The sequence below is a fragment of the Nicotiana tomentosiformis genome, chromosome 11 (genome assembly GCF_000390325.3).
Source record: "Nicotiana tomentosiformis chromosome 11, ASM39032v3, whole genome shotgun sequence".
Lineage (NCBI taxonomy): Eukaryota > Viridiplantae > Streptophyta > Magnoliopsida > Solanales > Solanaceae > Nicotiana > Nicotiana tomentosiformis.
The window spans coordinates 103,871,664-103,895,341 of NC_090822.1; the positions used below are offsets into that span (position 1 = coordinate 103,871,664).

A 23,678-nucleotide genomic window follows, 5' to 3' on the forward strand; every position below is an offset into this window, starting at 1 on the left:
CCCACCTGGAGAACACGGGTATTCAATTCAAAGTTAATTTCGAGTTTTAGTTTTAGTAGCAGGCACCCATCTGGAGAATGAGGGAACGACTTCAAGTTTCAAGTCACTAGCAAGCGCCCACCTAGAAAATGAGGGTATTTATTTCAAAGTTTATTTCAAGTTTCAAGTCAGTAGCAGACGTCCACCTGGAGAACGAGGGTATCCATTTCAGAGTTAATTTCAAGTTTTAGTTTTAGTAGCACGCACCCACCTGGAGAACGAGGGTATTCATTCTAGAGTTGATTTCAAGTTTCAGCATTAGTAGCAGGCACCCACATGGAGAACGAGGATATTCATTTCAGAGTTTATTTCAGTTTCAAGTTAGTAGCAGGCGCCCACCTAGAGAACGAGAGTAGTCATTTTAGAGTTTCAAGTTTCAATTTAGTAGCAGGCGCCCACTTAGAGAACGAGGGTGTTTATTTAAGAAGTCAACTTCAAGTTCACGTCAACGCAGCAGACGACCCACCTAAAAAATGAGGGATTACGAGTTCAAGTTTATTTCAAGTTCGAGCGGCAAGAGCCCGCCTGAAGAACAAGGTCAAATTTTCAATTTTCAGGTTCAAGTCAGAAGCACCAGTAGCCCGTCTGAAGAATAAGGTCAATTTTTTAATTTTCAATTCAAGTTGGAAGTAATAGAAGCTCGCCTTAAGAATGCGATTCAACAGTTCGAGATGCACAACAAGGCCGAGAGAAGATTAGATAGGATTTTGTTTTTTTTCTTGTATTTTTTATCTTATTTGATTTTATTTTTGATGTACTAACAGGAACTGCGGACCGGAACCTCAACAACACCTCACTCGACTCTCTACCTTGGTATCCTTCTATATTCTTCCTACTTTTGAACTACACGTGACCTGATTCCTTTATTGCCAAGGATATGTAGGCAGCTCAGATACCAGTGCTCAGTCACAATCTTGTTATCCATCTTATTTTCTCTTGAATAGGTGTCGGGTCAGAAATCAATTACGTTGGTTACTTAAATCTTTGCTCAAAAACACTAACTAAAGAGGGGCAATTGTAAGCATGTAATTTTTGACCCACACATCTTTTAAAAATTAGTATTGTTAAAAAAATATATTTACTTGAGTTACTTTAATAGGATGTGGTCTACTTTTATTTTAATTGTTAGAACATAAAAATAGAAAAAGTAAAAAGTAAATAAGGAAAGTAGTTTTCATTTAATATCTTAGTGTAATATAGGGTAGGATTGGTTAATATTTAACATTAATACATTTATTGTAGTAGTATTCATTTTGTTATTGTTATTATAGTTATTTTTAATGCTATTTTGGAAATAGGAGAATGAATTGGGCTAAGGAATTTTCAGATCTTTATGAATTATGGGACTTTTTCGTATATATACAAGATTTTAAACTTATTTACCCGGTTTTGTCTAAGTTTTCATATTTACAGGAAGTAACAAAAGTTTTTTTACAAAATATATACAAATCCGGTCAAAATCTACAATTTATCTACAAAATAAATACACATTTTTTGTATAGAATCCGGTCAAAATTTACATACAATTTATATACAACTTATATACAACTATGTAAGTTGTAGATATTTTGTATACCATTTCTACATTCGATATACAAAATATATACAATTTGTTCATGTCTTCTTTTTCGAGTTTCAATATGAAATTTCAACCAAAACCACCTCGAATCTTCACCAAATTATCTCAAATTTGAGATATAAACTCAAACGGATATTTTCAATAACACCATATCCAAACAAAAAATAATTTCATAAAATTTCATTTTTGAATCCAAAGCTTTGAAACTTTTGTTGTCAATGGAGTTTTTAATGGATTAACATAGTTTCCAATTCAACCTACTCGCTTCTAATTAATACTATTTTATTTATTGATTCCAAAAAGCTAAAAGAATGATAACTAAAATGATTCTCTTCATCAGAGCTAATTTCTTTCTTATTTACTTCCTCGTTTTCATAGGGTCTGAAGCAAGAACTTTGCTAGGTACTAATCTTCTCTCTTTTTTCCCCACTTAGCATTAGTATCATTTCTTCAATTAATCAACATGAAGATATTAATACAAGAATACTGATAGAGAATGTGAGAGAGAGAGAGAGAGAGAGAGAGAGAGAGAGAGAGAGAGAGAGAAATCTAAGAGAGAGAGAGAGAGCGGAGAGGGAATTCTCTATTCAATTCCTAATATATTGAGATACTCATTAATACTAATTTGTATATAATTGATAAATTATATATCAACTTGTAATTAAGTTAAAACCTAAATAGTGATGGTAAATAAGTCTCTAATGTAGTACATATATGTAAAAAAAGAGGAATTTTCAGAAATGACTATTGTTTAGTGCCTATTAATTTTCTATAGCTACTATATACATAATTACTTTCCGTAGCTACCTTCCAGTTGATATGGTAATGTATTCGACGTATTCGAGCTACTGTATTTATGAATACAGTAGCAAAAATCGGCTAAAAAATAGGGCATCCAGCTGTCAGCCGTTGTATTCACATGTATTCATACCATGTATTCATGAATACAACGTAATAATAGGTCTCTTCAGTTGTTTAATAATAGAAAGCTACTAATTTAACATGATACACTCCTAATATAACTCACCTAAATCAATTATAACACACAACATTATCAATCTAATTAATGAGAAGAGTTATGAGACGCCAAACACAAAACAATAGATCATTCTTCAGAGTTTTAGTCCCTCTTTTTTTTCTGATACAATTCAAGATTTTTTTTCTGACATTGTTCGATGTATTCAATTTTATTTTTCTATTCACAATATTTTATTTATTCCTAATGCTTGGTATTACTGCTTTATTGGGTATATTTCATTGGTTGTATTCATTGATTTTCTATTTGTATTGAGAGTATTTTATTGTATTCCATTGTATTGTTGTTTTAAATACAGATGGATACAGTTAGGTTGAAAATACAGATGAATACAATTAGATTGAATGCATAATTAATTGATGAATAACATCAAAATAATAGAATTAACAACGTATTTAAAAATATTATTGTATGAACTCAAATACATATAAATACATCTAAATACAACAGTCAAAAAGTCACTGTACAAAATAAAAATTAGTGTATGCCTTATCGAATACATATAAATACATTTAAATACAAGAAGAGAAAACCACTGTATAAATATGTGCCTTATCAAATACATCTAAATACAAGAAGAGAAAATCACTGTACAAACTAAAAATCCCAAACCTAATCCTAATCTCATTGGCCGCTGCCACTGTCTCCTCTGTTCTTTCCTCTCCCATGTCAACATTCAAAATCAATTCAGCAAAATCACTGTACACTGATAAAATCTCCTCTGTCAATACACTTGATAAAATCAAGTTGAGTTATTTGACTTTTATGGGTGATGGCGGAAAGGATCCAGACAGTAATATCGGATGAGAAACAACGTTTGAAGGGGAAATCAAGGTGGAGTTTTGATATGTTGCTGCTGTTACAGTACACGTTTATAAGGAATTTGTCAACAAATTTTCGCCATCACCCATCCGCAAAATCTACTCTAGGGTTTGAGAACAATCTAGAGAGAGAACCTTCAAACAAATGAGAGAATCGTGGTTCAACAATGGGGAGGACAATGGAGAGAATAAACTGAAAGAATGAGAGAGAAAAATATTAGACAGCGTATTTAATCGCTTAACTGTAGGAACTGACCATAAATACATATTTTTCTATAAAAATTAAAAGGTAGTTATAGAAAATAATATTTTAAAAGAATTTTTATTTATAATAAATAGGGTGTAAAGTTTTGCTATAGGAGGTAAAATTTCCTAAAAAAACTCATTAAAGAACCTCCTAAACTTGGCCGAATTTTGGATTTACGAGCCCAAGTCCATTATTCGAGCCCAACAATACTTTTTGATCCACCAGCCCCTCGACCCGTCTGACCCTTTGACCCGCCCCGTTTTGTTTTTTAACTTTCAATCTTGGCCATCTGTTTTTCTCTAATCTAAGGGCCATAATTAATTTTCCCATAACATAAAATTCTAATTTAACACTCCTAAACCCTAATCCCCTCCGCACACACCTAATTATCCCAGCCGCACACACCCGCCCCTCCGCTTCTGCGGCCGCCGTAGCTCGCCGAAAATACACTTTTTCGGCCACGCGTTTTGGTCCCCCCTACTCCTCTCCCTTCCCTCAACGTGGCCTAACTAACTCTGAAACCGAATATTCCCCATTCTCTCCTCACTCGATCTCACGTGCTATATCTCTCTCTAACAAATGAAGGATTGATGGAGGTCGTGGGATTAATGGATATTTAATCCTCTTCGTTCATCTGTCCTGAATTAGTTGATTTGAGAGAGGTTTTTGATTTTCTTTTAAAAAATAATTTCGGATTTTTTGGAGCAGAGGGAGAAGATTCGAGAAGGCCATATATATTTGAGGATTTGGAGACAGAAATTGGAGAGATTTTCGGATAGAAAGAAAGTGAGGAAAAAGCAAGGTTTAAGTAAAACTTTTCTTCTCTATTTTTGAGTCTTCTTCTTTGAGTTTTCTTGTTTCTTTGAGACCATAGAAGAAAATGCATACAAAAAAGATCTGATTTCTCGGGCTAATTAGTTTGTGTTCAAATTTTAGAAAGAAGAAAAAAAACGCACCTCTGCTTCTTGCTTCTGATTTCGGATTTGGATCCAAAAATATGGAGTTCGAGGTGTCGTTCGTGATCCCGTTTGAGTTTGATTACTGTCTCGAGTTCCGGTGATAGCGGTCCTTCGATTCTATCCGTGTAATTGCTGGAATTTTCGTTAATTAAAACTATTTCAGGTTCACCTTTTTTCCCTTTCTCTGTTATTTGCGACGTTACTTTCATATGTTGTGATTGAAATATGGTGCTGCCCTATTCTCTTGGTTACTGTGATTGTAGTCTCGATTTATGCTTAAGGATAGAGCAATTGGAAATTGGAGTGTTTAGGTTATAGCTTCATTTCTTGGTGATCGTCTTAGCTTCGGTTTATCGATGCTTTGATTTATCTGCCTTTGCTAGTTTCTATTCGATGCTTGCGCCAATTCGTATCCCTGTCTCATGTTGAAATGCATTTTTAAGTTCCATATTCTCGGAGCTGTACATCTGTTGCATTTGTGAGCAGCCCCTTTGAGTATTTTGCGTGTTTCCCCGAGATTACGCATGAGGTGAAATGATCAGGCTGATTTGTCAAAAAGCCTATGTCAATTGTTCTTAAAATCACTTTAGGCACTTACTCTTGGTGTTGAAAGTTAATAACAATGTCTTCCAGTGATCCATGTAGTGTGTGATTCATTGTTCTATCAAGTTTTCTTCAATTTTATAATTTGAAACGAATCTGCACCTTCTCATATTTGTTGAACTAGAACTTCTCCGTTGTTTCCATGACTACCCAGAATAGTTCAGTTTACTTGGACTTGTGAATTGTTTTCCCACATAGTCAGTTTGATTGTGAGTTTAGTAAATCGAATAAGGTGCGTTTTGGAGAAGGGTGCGGCATTAATTAACTGGTATTGGACTGCTGATCGCGCTTGATCTCTTGTGTTGCAAACCATCAAAAGTTTTCTTGTGCATATTTGATACTTCAAAATGTGAAAAGTTTGGATTAGTTTACTCTATCATGGTATAGATTTGGCTGTTAGAGATGAATTTGTTCATGTCTCTTCGCTGCATTTTCCAGAAACCATGCAATTGTTTTGACAAATTCATTGTAGAATTGATTATGTGTTGATTGTCTTTGTTCTGGTGAATTGACATGCGAAGAGTATGAGTTTTGGAATTAGAGGCTGTAATCTTGCTTGATATAACTGGGTATGTAAGAGAAAGTTAATTTGAATTGGATGAGTTGATGCAATGTTTTAAAAGGCGTGGGCGTAAGGCGGGGGTTTTACATATGCCTCAGCGGGGCGTAAGTCCCGAGGCGCAGGGCGTAAATTTAATTTTTTAATATTTTATAAAATAATATAATGACAATTAATATTTATAAACAAGTAAAATTGCATAAAAATTGAAGAAAACTTTATATATGTGTCCTCCATCCCCACAAAAAAACTAATCAAACAATCTATTGTACGTTACTTACAGGCACAAGTAATTTGAATCTAAAAGAATAAAGTTTTCTATATGGAGGAACAAAAAGGATGATTAACCTGCAATTTAAACTTTGAATTTGCTGCTATGAAGAAAACTATAGTTCTCTTTGTATTTGTAAAAAAATTTAAAGATTCGTTGCTCTTGGGAGATATTAGCAGACTAGCGGAAAAGATAAAAAATTGGAAAAATCATGAATTAGAGCTTAAATCAATAAAAAAAGTCTTTACTTTTAAATTTAATACTTTTGAGTTCCTTTTTAAACCTTTTGAGTAATTACCAAACCGACTTTTGAGAATTTGGGTATTATATGAAGGACTAATTCAACAAATTTTGTTTTAATTTGAAAAAGTCTCTAGGACTTACTCCTTACTAAAAAAACACTTCCCGAACGCCCGGGCGTACGCCCCAAATTGCGGGGCGTACGCCTCTTGAGACTTTCGTCTCACACCATCGCCCCGAAGCGTTTTTGATACTCCTCGCCTCGGGGCTCGCCCCATAAACGCCTTTTAAAATATAGAGTTGATGTGGCAAAGTACAGTAATTACTTTGTGAAAGTTAAAAGCTGATTCTTAATTTAAGTCTTTCTTGTGTTTTTTTTCTTCCGAATTGGTATATTTTCTTCTCTTCTACTTGTTTTCTGTGTGGAGTACTATCTTTGTGTGTACAAATAATTTGAATGAGTGTTGGGCCGTGGGATTTGGGTTTAAAATAAAGCTAAATGAATATGAGCATGATAATTTTATTTTGGCTTTACTTTATTGTTTGATTGCTAGTGGCATGTTTAGGCCGTCAACACTCGGGTAAGCAAGTTTTAGGATTTTCTACTTTATTTGAGGTTAAAGGTCGTCCTCTTATTTGTTATGGTTTTGTTAGGGGAATGCCCAAGAGAGTTTATAAATATTTAGTATAGTTTAGTTTAGGATTTTTAATATTTTATTTTTCTTTTCTTTTCTTCTCCTTTTATTTAGGTGGGGACGACTTTGAACCTTTTTAGTGTTTATCTTTATTTTGTGTGTGTTTTGCCTCAATTTGAGTATCCTCAAAAGCCATCTAGATCATATACGTAATCGTGACTTTCACGGGACTTGAGAAATGCCTAATATCTTTTCTCCGATTCAAATGAACCCTTACTTGGATTTCTGGTGCATATTATGCTTTATAGTTAAAAGATATTTTTAGGAGAAAATTATTTTTTAAACGGTGACTTGGCACACTGAGATTCATGTCAAGCAACAACTCTGAAAGATCCCTATTAAACAATAACTTTTGTCACTTTTCAAATTGAAACCCTTTCGAGCTTTACTAATCAACTTTTATCTTTTTAAAGAGGGTTAAGACATAAAAAGGGTATGACAAGTATAATATATGGTACAAAATATGTGACAACTTATTAGACTAAACCACAATGCAACAGTGGCCTTACTCCTAGTCTCCAATAAATAGTCTCCTCGGTGATTGACAAGTGACTTTTTGCCATAATTTTGCTCTTCCTCTCTACCAATCAGGTAGAGTTGATGCTATTATTACTCTATCTATCTATTAAATTGTTCATTGAAGTCTACCAGAATGCTATTTTTCTGCTCTTTTGAGATTTGTCTACCAGGTCGATAGAATTGAGGCTATATTTTGTCTACATGTCTATTAAGTTATTCATCGATGTCTACCGGATTGTCATATCTTTTCTGGGCTGTTTTAATAAAGTGTTTTTCGAATTTGCAACTTCAATTTCGATTAAACCACCCTAAATCTGCTTCAAATGATCTCAAATTTGAAACAAAGCTTACAAATACCAACACAAACAATCCTCAATCACCAATTTAGTCGAACAACACCAATTCAAAAAGATTCACTTTGTCTTCTTTAACACTTGCTAAGGTCCAATAATAGAGTTTTGAGATTTTTACGTTAAATCACCAAAATCTATGTCTGAACGAAAAGTTTAAGCACAAATTATTAACATTCAAATGATTTTAAAAAAAAGTTGATCATTAACTTTTATTTTTCACCATCAAGCAAGAATTTGAGGCTTTAATAATTAAAGAACTATGGTGGAGACATTTTGCTAAGACCAACAAAGATGAGGACACTCCGCCAAGACCATCCTCTTTTGGGAGTCACACCATGCTAATTTTTAGTGTCAAATATGTCATGACCTAATTTTCCTTATAGGCCGTGATGATGCCCAACGTCGCCGTTAGGCAAGCTAACAGTGAACTAGTCATGTATTATTTTTTTAACAGTTCCAAAATAGTTGATTTTTATTTATTAAGAAAATAATTAGTGAAAAATTATAGTAAAGTAAAGCATAAACTAATGAGAGAGTAAATACAGTGAACTAAATACTCCAAAACCATAAAGTGTCAACTAGAATACTCCCAAAATCCGGTGTCACAAGTGTATGATCAACTAGTAAAATATACAAAATCTCCTATACTACTGTCTAAAATAAGATAGACAGAAATAAATACAAAAGAGAGACTGCGGTGCTGCAAAACGGACGCAGAGAGCAGCTCACCACTATGCTTCGGGGTAACGGGGGTATGCGCCTAAATGACTGCCAGATGCACCTGCCTATGATCCTACACGATTAGTTCAAAAGTGTAGCGTGAGTACATAAACATGTACCAAGTAAGTATCTAGTCTAACCTCGGAGAAGTAGTGACGAGGGGTCGACATTGACACTTACTATGGGCCAATAAATAAAGTACAGAAATTCTAAATAGGCATGGAATACATCAATAATAATAACACAATAACAAACAGTAAATAAGTGATTCTTCAACGAAAATCAATTTAAAATCTTCAAGTAGCACATACTAACTTCAACCAATACAAGCCATCAAGTAAACTATAATTTCTCAATTCATGAAGGTAATATCAAGTGTAATCGGACTCCGAGCATTATCACGCACGATTTATGACGAGGTCGTACGACCCGATCCAGAATAATGTGTACATTGCCGAGGGTCGACCGACGCGAACATATATGCATCTATTATACTGTTGAGGCGTTCGACCCGCTCCACAAGAAGAGAGAATACTGTACGAGCCGATTTAATGGATATTACAAGACTAATATACAAGAAGGCACAATTTCTACTAACGGTCAACCAACCCGCCAAAACTCAAAGTAAATGAAACTTGGTCTTTACAAATCCTTTATCAAGTTTCAATATAATTTAAGCACTTAAATTAACAAGTAGAGTGCAAACACTACAAGTATTTCATGATAGGGTCCTAAAACTACCCGGACATAAGCATGATTTGTAGCTACGTACGGACTCTCGTCACTCCGTGCGTACGTAGTACCCACAATTAGAAGCAAATAGTAATTTAAAATACCTATGGGGTGAATTCGCTCTTACAAGGTTAGGCAAGAGACTTACCTCGTCCCAAAACTCACTTTTCGGTCCACAAATTCACTCTAAAGCCTCAAGTTGGTGCCGAACAATATGAAACTAACCAAATATTATATAAATTAATTAATATATACTCAAAAGTTCATAATTTAGCTATTAGAGTAATTGTCCAACACAAATTGGAAGATTCCTAAAATTCGCCCCCGAGTCCACGTGCCCGAATTCTAGAAATATTTGAAGATAATTGTTACTCATGACCTCCCGAACTCAAATATATGATTTATTCCAATTTTTACCACCAAAACCATGATCAAATCCCAATTTTTGTTTTTTTTTTACCTAAACCCTAATTTCTTCACAAAATCCCATTAATTTCATAATTTTTCATGTTAAATCTACCTGTGATTCGCGTATTTAGCTTAAGAATTGATAGGGATCACTTACCTTTTGATGTTGATGAAATTCCCCCACAAAATGCTCTCAAAAGCGCGTAAGACCAAGTGAGAAATGAGGAAAATAAGGCTAAGTCCCGTAATAAAAAGCCCTTGCACCAGTCGCAGTTGCGACATCTTATTCGCAAATGCGATGGTCACAAATGCGACAAAAGCATCGCAAAAGCGAAGAACGACCATCTCTGCTAGGGTCGCAATTGCGACCAAAAACTTCCCAATTGCGAAGACACGCAGATCGCAAAAGCGACAGAAATGTTCGCAAAGGCGAACCCCTCAGTGTTTTACCAAGCTCGCAAATGCGAACAAAACCTCGCATTTGCGAGACCTGTAGCACCAACCCAGAAAACCAGAAAAACTGAAGTTCTTTCACCACTCCAAACGTGCTCGAAACTCACCCGAGCCCCCGGGACTCCACACCAAATATCCACACAAGTCTAAAAATATCATACGAGCTCGCTCGCGCGATAAAAATACTGAAATAACATCTAGAATCACGAATCGGACGCCAAAATACATGAATTAAATCATGAAAGTCAAGATTTTCTAGAAACACTTCCGCACGTCTAATTCGTACCATATCAATTCAGAATGATGCCAAATTTTGCATACAAGTCATAAATCACCATACAGAACTATTCCCAGACTCGGAATCCCAAACGGACCTTGATAACGCCAAAACCTACTCCAAACCAAACTTAAAGAACGTGAAGACCTTCAATGTGCCAACTTTCAACATTAAGCACTGAAACGCTCCTGAGTCGTCCGAAACCCGATTTGAACACCTGCCCAAGTTCAAAATTATCATACGAGCCTATTGGGACCATCAAATCCCGGTTCCTAAGTCATTTACTCAAAACGTTGACTCAAGTTAAACTTGGTCATTATGGGCCATTATTAAGGAACTAAGTGTTCCGATTTCAATCCAAACCCTTCCAAACCCGAACCAACCATCCCCGCAAGTTATTAAGCAGTAAAGGCACATATGGGGAGTCTTAATTAAGGGAACGAGGATCTAAAAAGCAAAACGACCGGTCGGGTCGTTATATTCTCCACATCTTAAATAATCGTTCGTCCTCGAACGGGTCTAGAATCATACCTGGAGTGCCGAATAGGTGTGGATATCTGCTCCGCATGTCCTCCTCGGTCTCCCAAGTCGCCTCCTCGACTGGTTGACCCCTACAATGAACCTTTACCGCAGAAATATTCTTAGACCTTAACTGGCGAACCTGCCTATCAACAATGACAACTAGCTCCTCCTCATAACCCAGAATCTCATCTAGCTGAATCGTGTTGTAGTCTAACACATGCGACCTGTCGGCATGATACTTTCATAGCATAGACACGTGAAAAACCAGATGAACTCCCGATAGATTGGGAGGCAAAGCAAGCTCATAAGCAACCTCCCCAACTCGCCTCAACACATCAAATGGACCTATAAACCTTGGGCTCAACTTGCCCTTCTTCCCGAACCTTATGATTCCATTCATCGGCGAAACCTTCAAGAGAACCTTCTCACCTACCATAAATGGTAAATCATGCGCCTTCTGATCCGTGTAACTCTTATATCTAGACTGTGTTGTGCGAAGTCTCTCCTGAATTAACTTCACCTTCACCACGACATCCTTCACTATATCAGTACTATATAACCTAGCCTCGTTGGGCTCAAACCATCCGATGGGCGAACGACATCGCCGACCATACAAAGCCTCAAATGGAGTCATCTCAATGCTGGACTGATAACTATTGTTATAGGAAAACTCGGCCAAAAGCAAGAATCGATCCCATTGCCCTCCGAAGTCAATCATACATGCTCTGAGCATATCCTCCAAGATCTGAACCGTCCGCTCCGACTGCCCGTCGGTCTGCAGATGAAAGGCTGTGCTGAGCTTTACCTGGGTACCCAACTTGCTCTGTACTGCTCTCCAGAAGTGCAAAGTGAATTGAGGGCCTCTATCTGAAATGATGGAAACAGGCACACCATGCAACCGAACAATCTCCTGAATGTAAATCTGGGACAATCTCTCTGAAGAATACGTGATCACAACTAGAATAAAGTGTGCCGACTTGGTCAACCTGTCGACAATGACCCAAGCTGCATCAAATTTCCTCAAAGTCCGCAGCAACCCAATTACGAAGTCCATAGTGATGCACTCCCATTTTCACTCAGGTATAACCATCTGTTGAAGTAGGCCACCTGGCCTTTGGTACTCACACTTAACCTGCTGGCAATTTAGACATCTCGCTACATACTCAACTATGTCCTTCTTCATCCATCACTACCAATAATGCTGCCTCAGGTCACGATACATCTTCGTAGCACCCGGATGAATAGAATACCAAGAACTGTGGGCCTCCTCTAGAATCTTCTCCCTCAATCCATCAACATTAGGAACACATAGACGACCCTGGAGTCACAAAACACCATCCTCACCGATAATAACCTCCTTGACACCACCCTGTAGTACTGTCTCTCTAAGAACCAGCAAGTGCGGATCGTCGTACTGACGAGCCTTGATCCGCTCAAATAATGAAAATTGAGCAACGATGCATGCAAGAACTAAACTGGCTCTGAAATATCCAACCTCACAAGTCTATTAGCCAAGGACTGAATATCCAAAGCCAATGGCCACTCATCTGCTGAAATGAATGCCAATCTCTCTATACTCTCAGCCTTTCTGCTTAAGGCATCCGCAACCATATTCGCATTGCCCGGATGATAAAAGATGGTAATATCATAGTCCTTTAGTAACTCAAGTCATCTGCGCTGCCTTAAAATGAGATACTTCTGCTTGAACAAATTCTGCAAGATGCGATGATCAGTGTAAACCTCATAGGACACCCCATAAAGATAATGCCTCAAGATCTTGAGAGCATGAACTATCGCGGCCAACTCCAAATCATGTACGGGATAATTCTTCTCATAGGTCTTCAGCTGACGTGAAGCATATGCAATAACTTGCCCCTCCTGCATCAATACACAACCCGAGCCAATGCGTGAAGCGTCGCAATACACAGTATACATCACTGAACCGGCAGGCAACACTAACACTGGTGTTGTAGTCAATACAGTCTTGAGCTTCTAAAAGCTCGCCTCGCAATCATCGGACCATCGGAACGGAGCACCCTTTTGGGTCAATCTAGTCAAAGTTGATGTGATAGATGATAAGCCCTCCAAAAACCGACGATAATAACCTGCCTACCCCAAGAAACTCCTGATCTCTGTCGCTATGGTAGGATGAGGCCAACTCTGGACTGCCTCAATCTTCCTAGGATCTACCTTAATACCCTCGCTTGATACAACATGTCCCAAGAATGCCACAAAATCTAACCATAACTCGCACTTAGAGAACTTAGCATATATCTTCTGTTCCCGCAAGGTCTGAGGCACAACTCTCAAATGATGCTCGTGTTCCCCCATGCTACGTGATAGATCAATATGTCATCAATGAAGACAATGACAAATGAATCAATATATGGCCTAAACACCCGGTTCATCAAATCCATAAACGCCTCTGGGGCATTGGTCAAGCCGAATGATATCACCAGAAACTCATAGTGGCCATATATAGCCCGGAAAGCTGTCTTCGGATCATCCGAATCACGAATCTTTAGCTGATGATATCCCGACCTCAAGTCGATCTTAGAGAATACCCTGGCACCGTACAACTGGTCAAACAAATTATCAATACGCGGCAACGGGTACTTGTTCTTAATGGTAACCTTGTTCAACTAGCGGTAATCAATGCACATCTGCATAGTCCCATCTTTCTTCTTCACGAACAACGCTGGTGCACCCCAGGGCGACACACTTAGTCTGACGAACCCCTATGGTAGCAACTCCTCAAGCTGTTCTTTCAACTCCTTCAAATCTTTCGGAGCCATACGGTATGGTGTAATAGAGATAGGCTGGGTACCTGGAGCCAAATCAATACAGAAATCGATATCACGATCTGGTGGCATGCTTGGTAAGTCAAAAGGAAATACATCGGTGAACTCCCGCACCACGTGCACTGAATCAATCATGGGAGTCTCTGCAACAGTATCCTGAACATAAGCTAGATAATCCAAACAACCCTTCTCGACCATGTGTCGAGCCTTCAGGAAAGTGATGACCCGACTAGATGCACTGATAGATGACCCCTCCACTCCAATTTAGGCAACTCTGGTATTGCCAAGGTAACAGTCTTGGCGTGATAGTCAAGGACGGCATGGTACACAGACAACCAGTCCATGCCCAGGATGACCTCAAAGTCGGTCATATCGGGCAACAAAAGATCCGCTCTGCTTTCATAACCACAAAAAGTCACAATACAAGACCGGTAGACTAGATCCACAATAATAAAATAGCCCACTGGTATGGACACATATATAAGAGTACCCAAGGACTCGCAATGAACACCCAGAAAATGAGCAAAGAGAAATGAAGCATATGAATACGTAGACCCTGAATCAAATAGTATCGAAACATCCCTACCACAGACAGAAATAATACCTGTGATCATGACATCTGAGGCTATTGCATCTGATCTGGATGGAAAGGCATAGAACCTAGCTGGTGTGCCACCTGACTGGTCTCCACCTCTAGGACAACCCCTACCCACCTGCCCTCTGCCTCTGGGCGGCCAAACGGCTAGTGCGGCAGTTGGTGCGGTAATCATGGGTTAATGACCCTGCTGTACTGCCTTGCCCCGAAGCTTGGGTCAAAATCTCCTCACATGACCAAGTTCCTCACACTCAAAGCAACCTCTCGGTGTGGAGGATGACTGACCCTAAGTCTGGCCCTGGGAACCTGAACACCCACTGGAAGAACCCTGAATAGCCGGTGGATGGTAGGAGATCTTTAGAATGGCGTTAAAATAGAGCCGCATTGGAGCACCCCGAGAAGGTGGTGGTGCTGGATATGTGGGCCTGCTAAACTGGCCCCTCACAAACTGACCTCTGCCCCCAGACGGAGCACCACTGAACCCTCAAGAATATCGAGACCGCTTGTCCCTCGACACCTGCTCTCGACCCTACTGACGAATACTCTCGATCCTCCGAGCTATCTCCACAACTTGCTCGTAAGGAGTCCCAATCTCAATCTCTCGATCCATAGTGACTTGGATACCATAGTGCAAGCCCGCAATAAACCTCCGTACTCTCTCTGCATCAGTGGGGAGTATCGTAAGTGCATGACGACACAACTCAGAGAATCTCGCCTCATAATCGGTCACGAACATATGACCCTGCTGTTCCCATGTCAAGGGAGGGTAGGATATATCTCTCCAGAAAGAGACGTGTGAACTGGTCCCAAGTCAAGGGAGGAGAACCTGATGGTCTATTGAGAAGATAGGACTGCCACCATCTATGGGGCCTGCCCTCAAGCTGAAAGGTGGTAAAGTCCACCCTATGGGACTCCAATACCCTCATGTTGTGCAGTCTGTCCCTGCAATGATCAATAAAGTCCTGGGGGTCCTCATGTCGCTCACCGCAAAAGGCAAGAGAATGTAGTCTGGTCCATCTATCAAATAGCTTCTGCGGCTCGCCGATCGCGACTAGTCTGGGCTCTGGTATAGCCGCTACAACTAGATGAGCTCCGCCCACGGGTAGTGCACCCGGGGTCTGATATACGATAGCTGCATGCCCTGGAGCCTGAGCGGTAGGGGTCTGTTCTCCCCCTCCCACCTGAGATGTGGCTGGGTCTACTGGAAATAAACGAGCCTACGTCATAGAGTCCATAAACCGCAGCATACAGCCCATGAAGGTAATATCAAGTGTAATCGGACTCCGAGCATTATCACGCACGATTTATGCCGAGGTCGTATGACCCGATCCAGAATAATGTATACATTACCGAGGGTTGACCGGCATGAACCATAGATGCATCTACTATACTGCCGAGACGTTCGGCCCGCTCCACAAGAAGAGAGAATACTTTACGAGCTCCGATTTAATGGATATTACAAGACTAATATACAAGGAGGCACAATTTCTACTAACGGTCAAGGAACCCGCCAAAACTCAAAGTAAATGAAATTTGGTCTTTACAAATCCTTTATCAAGTTTCAATATAATTTAAGCACTTAAATTAATAAGTAGAGTGCAAACAATACAAGTATTTTATGATATGGTCATAAAACTACCCGGACATAAGCATGATTTGTAGCTACGCACGGACTCTCGTCACTTAGTACGTACGTAGCACCCACAATTAGAAGCAAATAATAATTTAAAACACCTATGGGGTGAATTCGCTCTTACAAGGTTAGGCAAGAGACTTACTTCGTCCCAAAACTCACTTTCCGAACCACAAATTCACTCTAAAGGCTCAAGTTGGTGCCGAACAATCCGAATCTAACCAAATATTATATAAATTAATCAATATATATTCAAAAGTTCATAATTTAGCTACTAGAGTAATTACTCAACCCAAATTGGAAGATTCCTAAAATTCGCCCACGGGTCCATGTGCCCGAATTCCGAAATTGTTTGAAGATAATTATTAAACCATGACCTCCTGAACTCAAATATATGATTTATTCCAATTTTCATCACCAAAACCATGATCAAATCCCATTTTGTTTTTTTTACCTAAACCTTAGTTTCTTCACAAAATTCCATTAATTTCATAAATTTTCCATGTTAAATCTACCTATGATTCGCGTATTTAGCTAAAGAATTGATAAGGATCACTTACCTTTTGATGTTAATGAAATTCCCCCACAAAATGCTCTCAAAAGCGCGTAAGACCAAGTGGGACAATGAGGAAAATAAGGCTAAGTCCCGTAATAAAAAGCCCTTGCACCAGTCGCAGATGTCGCATTTGCGACATCTTATTCGCAAATGCGATGGTCACAAATACAACAAAAGCATCGCAAAAGCGAAGAATGGCCATCTCTGCTAGGGTCGCAATTGCGACCAAAAACTTCCCAATTGCGAAGACGCGCAGATCGCAAAAGCGGCAGAAACGTTCGCAAAGGCGAACCCCTCAGTGTTTTCCCAAGCTCGCAAGTGCGAATAATGCGAAAAAAACCTCGCATTTGCGAGACCTGTAGCACCAGCCCAGAAAACCAGAAAAACTGAAGTTCTTTCACCACTCCAAACGCGCTCGAAACTCACCCGAGCCCCCGGGGCTCCACACCAAACATCCACACAAGTCTAAAAATATCATATGAACTTGCTCACGTGATCAAAATACCGAAATAACATCAAGAATCACGAATCGGATGCCAAAACACATGAATTAAATCATGAAACTCACGAACTTCTAGAAATAATTTCGCGCGTCCGATTCCTATCAAATCAATTCAGAATGATGCCAAATTTTGCGTACAAGTCATAAATCACCGTACGGAACTATTCCTAGGCTCGGAATCCACTAAAACCTATTCCAAACCAAACTTAAAGAACTTGAAAATATTCAATGTGCCAACTTTCAATATTAAGTGCTGAAATGCATCCGGGTCGTCCGAAACCCGATCTGAACATACGCCCAAGTTGAAAATCATCATACGAACCTATTGGGACCGTCAAATCTCGATTCCGAGGTCATTTATTCAAAACGTTGACTCAAGTCAAACTTGGTCATTATGGACTATTATTAAGGAACTAAGTGTTCCGATTTTAACCCGAACCCTTCCAAACTCGAACCAACCATCCCCGCAAGTCATAATTAAGGAAACATGGATCTAAAAAGCAAAATGACCGGCCGGGTCATTATAAAATAATATTAAATCAAATAGTAGCAATTATTCTAAGAATATCATTTCCCTTGCTATTATTCTAGGAAAGAAGAATTTCTACTTCGGTAAGAAAACTTCTCCAAAATTATTTTTATATATATATCTCATTATAAGACCTGCTGCACACTTGCGTTTCTTCTCGTCTATTCTTTTTTTTTTTTTTTAAGTCTTCTTATTTTTTAGAAAAAATATTTATTGCTTTTCTGAAACAATTACCCATAAGAAAATTTCCACCCTCTTTAATTGAAAGCTGACTCAGTAGGGACATGAAGTAGGTCATGTGGCATCTCAATAGTGTAGGAATCCTTTTTATCTTTTTTCTTTTGAGTTTTTCCTTTCATTTTGTCCATTTTAATTGTTTAAAATTTAAAATCCATATCATAACGTCACACCTCTTCATTGGGGTCATGACTCTTCAAGTCTATAACCTCCACTGTTTTAATGTCTTAAAAATAACTGTCTTAATTTTGGCCGAATTCTTTCCATGTGTATTTAAACTACACACACTGATATCCTTCATCCTTAATAAATAATGTTACCCATATTGACTTTCACTTTTTAACTGTTTTACTCTTTCACTGCATATTGGCATATATGATTTATTGGGCAAATGATGTATTTTTACGTTCTGCGGTTCATTTCTTCTCCTTTCTCTTTCACTTTAACAAAATGTGGGGTTTATGTGATTTTACTTTAAAGTAGGTGTAAGCCTCATGAATTTTAATTGTTAGAATACGACGATATTTGTATGTATTTTGGGTGTGATCATCCTTAAGCACATTAAAGATAAAAAGAAATTGAAAAGACAAAAAGGACTTTTTTCATTTTTGAAAAATAATATTAGGATAACAAGTAAAGCAAGTGATAACAATGTTCGTAAAGTTCTCCTATTAACCTAAAGTTTAGACCATATCAAACTCCAACAAAATAAACCTTCAAAATATATATAGATCAAATACTACCATTTTTTTACTTAAAAAAAAATTAAAGCACAACAACTATTGAAGAACTAATATCATAAATGTGTAAATATTACACTGCAAGATCTTCACATAAGGGATGGAAGTCTTGGAATTTGGCTAAGAATGAAACTGAAAATGGAAGAAATAGATTTTCCATGTAGTAAAAACGTGAATTCAATTTTTTTAGATTTAATTTTCTTCTAATAAATATAATATCATAAATCATAGTAACACAAAAATATAATAAAAATACATAAACACTATACATTCTGTTGAATTTTCAATTTCTTATAAAGTAACATGATGCTTGTACATAATTCGTTTGTTTTTAATTGTGATAGTATCATTTGTTGGTAAGATACAAGATATTATCCAATTAAGGCAAAGTGGACAACAAGAGGTATAACCAAAGTTAATAATTAATATTCATTGTTGACGAAAATATATTTTATCTTTATTAATTATCTTATCTCATTTCCATACTTCAAGATTTCAACGACGTCCCAAGTTTTCATATTGATCGATGAGGTTCTAAGAAAGACTATGTTGTATACCATGATGTTAAAGGTTCTGTACATTTGAATCTCATTAAAAAAAGAGAGAAAAAGCGAGAGTTAATGATTTTTAGAGAGGAGTAATTTACTTTGAGAATATAATTATATCAAAGAACAATTGATCGTGTTACCGTTGGAGAACATCCATTTTCCTTTTTTTAGCAAGATAACTTAGAATTATTTTAATCATACTTACTTTGCTATAGCATACATTGGATATTATTTGTAAAACATGAGAAGAAAATATCAAAATACAAAGTATTATATTATTTACTCAATCTTGATGATGACTTTTGAATTCTTTGTGAATAATTTTAAGCCACTTATTTGATATGTAAAAGATTGATTTTTTTAATTATAAATTATAACATACTTCCTCCGGTCCACTTTAAGTAATTTTTTGTTTGTTTTTACACATATTAAGAAATTCACCTTTTACCATTAATTAACAATATAATTGACCATATTAACCTTAATTTGTTCATTGACAATACAACAAATACTCCTAGACATTATACTCCAAGGGCAACTTTGAAAAAAAGAAGTTAATTCTTTCTTGATATTTAAAAAAATTAAATATTATGGGCTACAAAAAAGGCAAAAAAATCGCTTAAAATGGACCAAAGGAGTAACTATTTAGACAAATCGCTTAAGAGAAAGTTAATTTGAATTGGATGAGTTGATGCAATATTTTAAAAGGCGTGGGCGTAAGGCGGGACGTTTTACATATGCCTCAGCGGGGCGTAAGCCCCGAGGCGCGGGACGTAAGCCCCATAGGTATTTAATTTTTAATATTTTATAAAATAATATAATGACAGTTAATATTTATAAACAGGTAAAATTGCATAAAAATTGAAGAAAACTATATATATGTGTCCTCCATCCCCACAAAAAACTAATCAAACAATCTATTGTACGTTACTTACAAGCACAAGTAACTTGAATCTAAAAGAATAAAGTTTTCTATATGGAGGAACAAAAAAAATGATTAACCTGCAATTTGAACTTTGAATTTGCTGCTATGAAAAAAAAATGTAGTTCTCTTTGTATTTGTAAAAAAAATTAAATATTCGTTGCTTTTGGGAGATATTAGCAGACTAGCGGACAAGATAAAAAATTAGAAAAACCATGAATTAGAGCTTAAATCAATAAAAAAGGTCTTTATTTTTAAATTTAATACTTTTGAGTTCCTTTTTAAACCTTTTGAGTAATTACCAAACTGACTTTTGAGAATTTGGGTATTATATGAAGGACTAATTCAACAAATTTTGTTTTAATTTGAAAAAGTCTCTAGGACTTACTCCTTACTAAAAAAACGCTCCCAGAACGCCCGGGCGTACGCCCCAAATTGCGGGGCGTACGCCTCTTGAGACTTTCGCCCCACACCATCGCCCCGGGACATTTTTGATACACCATCGCCCCGGAGCTCGCCCCAGAAACGCCTTTTAAAACAGAGATAAATAGGACTATCTGTTATTTAATAGTACTAAATAAAAGCACACGCCGGTTTTGTCGTTAATAAATTTGGACCTTGTTGCTCTTTTAGTTACTGTTTATTACTCCTCACTTATCACGATAAAATTCTATACGACGCCCATTAAGAAAAACTAATGGAAAATGTAATATGACTAATCTATCCCTCATTAATTAATTAAATGAATAGTAAATGAGAAAAAAATTAATTAATTATATTTTGATTTCCTAAAGACAAATATCTTAGTCTTTAGACCAGTTATTTTTAATAACCATGACAATAAAATGTACAAGAGAGAATATGATTGACAACGCATATCCAATTGTGAAGATATCTAGAACAAGGAAGCAAACATTAGGAAAGGTACATATATTAGGTGAGCATGATACACACTCTAATAATTTAAAGGATTTAATTATAAATTTACTAATTAAAAGTCAACTTACAACTAACAATCTGATAGAGGCACATGACTAATAATAAGTCCCACAATATAGTACTCACACAGTTCACTAACAAAAGTATCTTCCTCATTTTCAAGCTTATCAATTCCATGGCCTCGAGCTTTTCCTCCATCGGCTCCATTGCTAAAAGGTAAGTTTATTTTGTTATCTTTTCCTCAATGTTGGACTCCTCAAATATGAACGTCCTATTGTAAATTTTCGGCTGTATGCCTTTTAGGATTTAGGGAGTTCATCTTAGGCGATTTTTGTATTCAGAAAGCAAAATGAGTTCAACTTATCAAAACTCCAACGTTGCTGAATTGTTTGGGTATTAAGGAGAAGGAAAAGGCCGAGGAATTTGTGTCTGAAATTGCAAACCTCAAAGGAACAATGTTGGAGGCTGAGGATATTGCAGAAGCAGCATTGTATCTTGCTAGTGATGAATCTAAGTACATAAGTGGGATGAATCTTGTGATTGATGGTGGATATAGTACTACTAATATTGCTCTCAAAGAAGGCATTATAAGGAGGATGAAAGTCTTGAATGAATAAATTCTCTTTTCAAATTAAAAGTTTGGGGCTTTTTTTCTTTATAGGTTGTTTGGATAGTGATTATCCATTGTAGTGTTGTTTTAGATATTATTTAAAATTTATTACTATATTGTATTGTTAGTTCGTTGCTATGTAATATTGAACATTCATTTTATGTAACGACGATTTGACGTGGTAGGATTGTTATGCTATTTTTCTTTCTCGTTATGTCTTTATTAATTATTTTATAATATTATCTTACCTTTATTCTGCTTTTTTATTTAATTCCACCCCATACCCTATAAGAACATCTACACCTCATATTTCTGATTCTTTTGCCGCTACCTTTTTCTTTCTATCTATTTTATCATTCTCATGAATTCAATAGCTTAATATATTTACAAGGCATAATTGGAGAGAAATTAAAAGAAAAAAAGCCATCTTAAATTATTTTTATAATAAGTGCTCCTTAATCATCTGATATGTACAACAATTAAGGATTTTAGTAAAATAGTTATTATACAATATGCTACGTTCAAATCAAACAAATAAAAATGGTTTTAACAACAATCAAACGCCATACTAGCTAGTATCTACAAATTTAAATAATATATTATAAAATACAATGCAATATGATACATTAGAAAATAAAGAGTAACAACTATCTGGACCAGGGGCGAAGGTACATAGCCTTAAGGGTGGTCAACTGACCATCTTTCGTCGAAAAATTACACTGTATATATATGTAAAATAATAGATTTTAATGGTATATAACATATATTGAACACTCTTTATCGGAGATTTTTTTACTTATTTCAAGTTTGAACATCCTAAATAAAATTCATTTCTTCGCCGCTGATCCGAACTTGTTGTTATTGCACATACGAAATAAAAATTTGATGTATCTGAAAAAAAGAAGTAAGAATACGTTCACGCTATCCCTTCACCTTCAATTTTACTTTATTTTAATTACTTTTGAATCATTGTGTGCAAGTTTAAATCTTTGAATAAAGTTTCTCTCCATTTACCCATAGAATGGTACATTTAGAATATATATCTTTCTTTGATCTTACCTCGGATTTAGCAAACCTAGTTAATTTATCATAGAGTATTTTCTAAGGAGGGTATATTTTGAGATGCAAGTCTGGACTAATTTGCTGATTATGCGAGAGGTTTCCAAGTTCAATTTCTAGCCATATATTCTATTAATGTTCTCCATTTCAAAGAGTATGTAGAGGCATAAATAATTTGAGCGTTGATAGTACTATCACATAATGGTGCAGAACCAAATATAGCTAGCCTGACCTTCAGCTTGCAGTATAAATATTGTATATTGTAAAGTGTTAGAGATATGGTCATTTAATCCTTGTACTCCATATATAGGTATATTTACCCGAAAAATAGATAGAGTTGAATTTATACGCAGTTTCGAGGATATGTGGCGTAACTTAACACAAAATGTAAGGATAAATAGAAATATAAATATAGATTACAGAGAATACGAAATAGATAAGGTTGTCAGGAACAATAAATTTTAGGATTCAACAAATATAATCAATCTAAGAAATCTGAAAGAACGATTCTTTACTATAGAAGAATAGAACACTTTTATTACAATGTAAGCCTGAGAAAAACTTGTCTTACAGAAATGGTAACCAAGCCCTTTTTATAGTGAAGGGATTTGGCTCTAAGCATAATAAAATAAACATTCAGTAGGAGACCCATGATAAGTCAGCTTTTTCATAATTTCTGCCAAGATTCTCTCTAGTGGGATTGCAACGACTTTTGTCTGCGAGCTCGATCTTGCTTAGAACCCTCGATTTTGGTTTGAGCTTGATTTCGGCTCGAACTCGTGATCTTGGTTCGAGCCTGATCCTAGCTCGAGCCCTCGAATTGATTCGAGGTCAATGTTGGTTGGTCTCTGGATTATCAGTATGATAGATCTACTCTATATCATGGTTCGATTTCGATTCGAGCTTGATAATGATATCGAACTCAATACGGATCGACCTCCCCGGGTTCGAGGTTAGTTTGTTCCATCTTCGGG

General features: G+C 36.7%; 1 long non-coding RNA gene across 2 annotated transcripts; it reads left to right on the forward strand.

Moving 5' to 3' along the window:
* The first annotated feature begins 4,080 nt into the window (after window positions 1-4,080).
* Window positions 4,081-21,859, forward strand: LOC108943011 (uncharacterized). Of its 2 annotated transcripts, XR_001966917.3 has the most exons (3): window positions 4,081-4,844; window positions 21,199-21,251; window positions 21,377-21,859. It is a non-coding gene; the product is annotated as an uncharacterized lncRNA (long non-coding RNA). The 2 variants fall into 2 exon arrangements; XR_011412207.1 differs by having other exon boundaries at window positions 21,199-21,859.
* The last annotated feature ends 1,819 nt before the right edge of the window (window positions 21,860-23,678 follow it).